We start from the raw sequence: 5,208 nt of genomic DNA, 5'->3' as shown, positions 1-5,208 counted from the left end.
GGTTTGAATCTTCTATCGGCAGATGTGAGAAATGTTTGAAAGAAGAACTGAATGAATCTCCGGTGAATGCCTGTGAATGAAGACGATACATTTTACCTCTGAACACCTCGGGATGGAGCACTGCGCGCCGCTGCTCGTCCTTTTATCACTGCGGTCCGTGACGTCAGCGAGGCTGACCCTCCTGCTGACCAATCAGGCGGCTCGGAGTCGCTTCCCAGCGAGCAGCCGCCGCCATGTTGTGTGTGGGAAAGACGTCCTGTCAGCCCGGCTGGGTGTGAGAGACGTCACTGCGGGCGGGAGGCCGGAATGTCCCGGGGCTGGGCAATGGAAAAACTGATTTCATTGCTTGTACAAGGGCGGGCCAACACGGGCTGATAATGCTCAAGAGCGCTGCATTAACCGGGTTATCGCGACTGGGTGATAGTCGGGCGGCTGCAGCTGACCGGCCGCCCCATCGGAGTTTGCGCAGTTTCTGTGCTTATAGCACCTGAGTGTCAAGCGTGGCCAGAAAAAATAAAAATGGAAGTCGACCAACTGATGTCGGTGAAAACTCCCCAGAAGTTATTGGGCGCGTGACAAATAAATAAAATAGTGCGCCTCCGTCTTGTATTTCATTTTTTTAACATATCCGTTGACTTGAATGTGCAATTCTGAGCCTAAAATAGCGCTAGATAGGACTTGCTGCGCCCGTCGGGCCGTGGAAATTTGCACATAAATACACATATTTGGGAGATTTATAAAAAAGTATTTGCGTTTTATTTAGTCTAAAATGCGACTTCTTTAGGCTAAATAATGTGCGCCGGATTCTTTTGTACCTTGTGAGCCTATTCTGACCGATGTACGCCCGTCACGCCGTCCTCGCGCCTGCAGTACATCCACATATAATGGGCTCATTCGTATTAGCGATGTCTCCCTGCATGGCGCCGCGTTGTGATGCTACGCAGGGAATAAATGTCCGTTCTTTTTGCGATATCTCCCATTATTTTCAATATGGCCGGGGGCAGCAGCGTCGGCACCATTGAAAGCAATGGGAGAACATGGCGATCTCCTGCTGTGGCTGTGACCGCTGCGCCCGGGATTCCTGCAGCCCCGCAGGGATAGAAGGTCGTTTCCATGTGCAGACGACTTGCATCCAGGGGCTTCACATGGTGGCGAGGGCGGTATCTGGCTGTGATTCACGCCCCAATATCGCCCTCACCAGTGCGAATGAGCTCTGACTCTCCCTAGCGGCGCTGCTAGACTGAACAGAGGAACTGTAGCCATTACTGACAGCTCACTCAATGTGTCACACTCACATTGTATGATTTTATGGTGGTGGGGAGGATGTACCAAATCTAAGGACACCCAAATCATCCACCAAAGGTTGTGCAAAGGGGTCAAAGTGTGGTGCAAGAAAAAGCCTGTCGGCTTCTTATATTAGGTCTGTGGGCGCGGTTCAGGTGGCGCAATGTGCAGAGGGGCGGAGAGGAGGCAGAGAGGGGGCGGGAGCTCAGTTCCTGCTCCTGGCTCTTCCATCCTCCCCTCCCCTGCAGATGAGGATAACGTATATCGGCTCGGCGTGAAAACCGAGCCGATATACGTTCGCGTGAATCCAGCCTAAGGGTGACTACCCACTAGCGTTTGCTAATTTGCTGCATTTTTTTTTCCCGGTGTCTATGGGGCTTTCTAATATTAAAAATGCATCATGGCAAACATTGCAATTTAACACGAAATCGCGATTTTGCGCGATCGCGATTTTAACATTACAAGTCCCATAGACCCCTGCAGAAAAAAAACGCTTTGAATTTCGCAGTGAAAAAGAGCTGTAGTGGGTAGTCACCCTAATGGTGGCGTGTACTGCTCATGGAGGTACACGGCCCCGAAATAACACTACTGTGCCAGAGGTCGAAGAATAGGGGAAATGGCGCAGTTGCCCATAGCAACCAATTAGGTTGGTGCTATCATTTTCCAAATGGTGTATGAAATAAGAGGCAAAGTCTGATTGGTTAGTTTAGGTAAAGCAGCAGAAAAAGTCTCACCTCGTCTTATCCACTTCAGCTTGCAGCATATATTTCACATGCAGGAGTATACTCACATACTTCATTAGCCACTCGATCCGGTGGTGTTTATAAGTAAAGCAGAATCAAACAGGTGGGAACTTTGAAGTGCCGTGAATAAAAATTTCTCTTACTTTGGCATTGAAAAGGTTAAATGTAAAAACAAAAGAAAACAATATGTAGATAAGTTTTCTGTTCTAAAACAGGAGGGTTACTGGATCCTAACTCTGGACACTAGATATCCAAAGGGATTGAATTCCAAAACTGATTTGTTGTATATATATTAATTATTTTGTCATATTAGGCAATTATGTGTAACATACCAATTTTGGTTGTGTTGTGTTGCATATTTCTCTATAAAAGATATTTTTTTTTATTTATTTTTTTTTTGAGAATTTTTTTTTTTTTTTTTTGTTGCAGGCTGATTATTATGTCGCTATATACTAGAATTAATATTTATTTTTAATAAATTTGGTTTAATTTCAAAGTTATAAGAGATTATGCAACCAACAAGATATTATGGTTCATATGTTTAATAGGTATATAACAACCTCTGGCATTGGATAAACACACCCACATAAAGTGAAAACGTAATATGAACGAACACATGCCTATAGTTTTAAAAAGCTAAAATGTATTATGAACATATGCCTATATGCCGAGATATTCCTTATACTATATATTATCAAATCAGTTTTATATTGATGAATGTTGCATTGAAATGAAGTATTTGGGTCTAACTTTAAAATACAGACAAAAAAATCATGTTTTGGCTATTCAAGATAAGTATTCGCTGGAATAACAGGTAATAATAATTCATTGCCGTTTATAACAAGTATGCTACTGAATAATATGAAATCCATCCCCCATTGCTGTATAAAGACAAATGTTCTATACTAGTATAATCGTTTTGATAGACATGTGTTTTGGGCTAGAACTCTTCTCTAACAGATTGTGCATTATGTGTATCCATAAAATTGTGATTAAGTGATTTTTCAAACAAAATGACTTCCACCCTTAGGGTGCGGGCAGACGAGCGTAGGCGTATTTACGTTCGCACGAGTGCAACGTATAATCGCCCGAGCGATCGTTTTTCACCGATCACGACCAGAGCTAGAAAGCGTATTTTCGTTTGTTCCTACTTTGCAAATGGTCTTTTCGGCCATCGAATATGCGTTGGCGCGTATTTCGGTCGCATATGTTCCGTTTTTTTTCGAATTGCCGTTTTTACGCGCCGTAAAATCGCCCATGTGAACGAATACATTCGAAATTATTGCCTCAGATGGTCACGTATATACGTTTGGTCGCAAAAACGCGCCGTTTATGCGCTCGTCTGCCCGCACCCTTAGGGAACAGGGTGAGAGGTGTTTTGAAAGAAGAAACAAAGGGTTAATCAGGTGTTGTTTTTAATTAGTTTCACTATTTAAATAGGCTAGTAATGTTATTTGTAAGAGGTGATCAAGGCTCATGAGGAGCTGAAACTAGTCCTCTGAACCTGTGACTTTTATATGCACAGATTACAATAAAAGGAGTTTTTATTCACGGCACTTCAAAGTTCCCACCTGTTTGATTCTGCGTTAGTTTAGGTAAGGCTGTGTTCACATCAGCGCCCTTTTATCAATTATTAATGGATCCTACTTTTTTCTTACCAAAAAAAGATGTCTGAGATGAGCTGGGCAGAAAGTGGGTGGCCCCCAATATAGTCATTGGGGTCTCTTTGACGCTGTTCAGTTCCATCTAGTGACTGAACCATTCGGCCGTGGGAATTCCCCTTTACTGCTCCCCAAACGCAGCAGGAAAGCAGAGTCCCCAACACAGAAGTGAAAGCCCCCTAATTAGTACTAACTAAAGCCAACGGATCCATCAGAAAAGAAAAACGGAAAGTTACCTTCTCCTTCAGTTCGGAACGCTGCGCTAACCGTGTTACAACACTCCCATTGGTTCCAATGGGGCTTCATAGACCTGCATTCCACCGCAATGTTTCTAATGCCGAGATTTTCGAACACTGTCTGCTCTATTTTTTGGGGGTGATGGGGTGCATTAAAAAATGCTGTCAGCCCATTCACATCTGTGTCAGCCTCCACTGCAGATCTAACACAAAATCCCAGACAATATAGCACAGCATCCTGCACTATTTCATCCGGGAAAATGCCGGTCGGACTCCATCATAGACAATGTGGTCTAATCACCACCGTTCAGGTCCGGCATGTATTGGATCCAGGAGTTTCAGTTTGATTGAGGACAGAGCCAAACGATAGAAATAGACTTAAACTCCATGGTGCAGATGTGAATGGGGACATGCGTTATAGTTAGAGATGAGCGAGCGTACTCGCTAAGGCAAATTACTCGAGCGAGTATTGCCATTTTCGAGTACATGCCTGCTCATACCAAAAGATTTTGGCGCCGGCGGGGGTGAGCAGTAAGTTGCGGGAGTGAGCAGGGGGGAGCGGTGGGGGGGAGAGAGATCTCTCCCCCATCGCTCCCCGAATCTTTTGAGACGAGCGGGCATGTACTCGAAAGTGGCAATACTCGCTCGAGTAATTTGCCTTAGCGAGTACGCTCGCTCATCTCTAGTTATAGTCAGTCTTTGGCCTTATTCACACAGGTAATTTTATGCCGCTATTTAGCCGTGATAAAACGCTGTCCGAAAATCACGACCATGTAAAGTAATGGATTCCAATGCATTCATTCACATGGGAGATTTTTGGGTGCGTGACAAATTGCACCGTTAAAACTTCAAATCGGAGACCATTTTCAGTCGCCAATTTTTCACACTGCGTCAAAAGATAGGTCTTGACTAGAGATGAGCGAACGTACTCGTCCGAGCTTGATACTCGTTCGAGTATTAGCGTGTTCGAGATGCTCATTACTAGAGACGAGTACCACGCGATGTTCGAGTTACTTTCACTTTCATCTCTGAGAAATTTGCACGCTTTTCTGGCCAATAAAAAGACATGGAAGGCATTACAACTTCCCCCTGCGACGTTCAAGCCCTATACCACCCCCCTGCAGTGAGTGGCTGGCGAGATCAGGTGTCACCCGAGTATAAAAATCGGCCCCTCCCGCAGCTCGCCTCAGATGCGTTGTGAGATAGCTGAGGGACAGTGCTATAGTGTTGGAGCTGCTGTAGGGAGAGTGTTAGGAGTTAGTGTAGGCTTCAAGAACCCCAACG

The sequence above is a fragment of the Eleutherodactylus coqui genome, chromosome 2 (genome assembly GCF_035609145.1).
Source record: "Eleutherodactylus coqui strain aEleCoq1 chromosome 2, aEleCoq1.hap1, whole genome shotgun sequence".
In the NCBI taxonomy this organism is placed as follows: Eukaryota; Metazoa; Chordata; class Amphibia; order Anura; family Eleutherodactylidae; genus Eleutherodactylus; species Eleutherodactylus coqui.
This window is presented reverse-complemented; position numbering follows the sequence as displayed.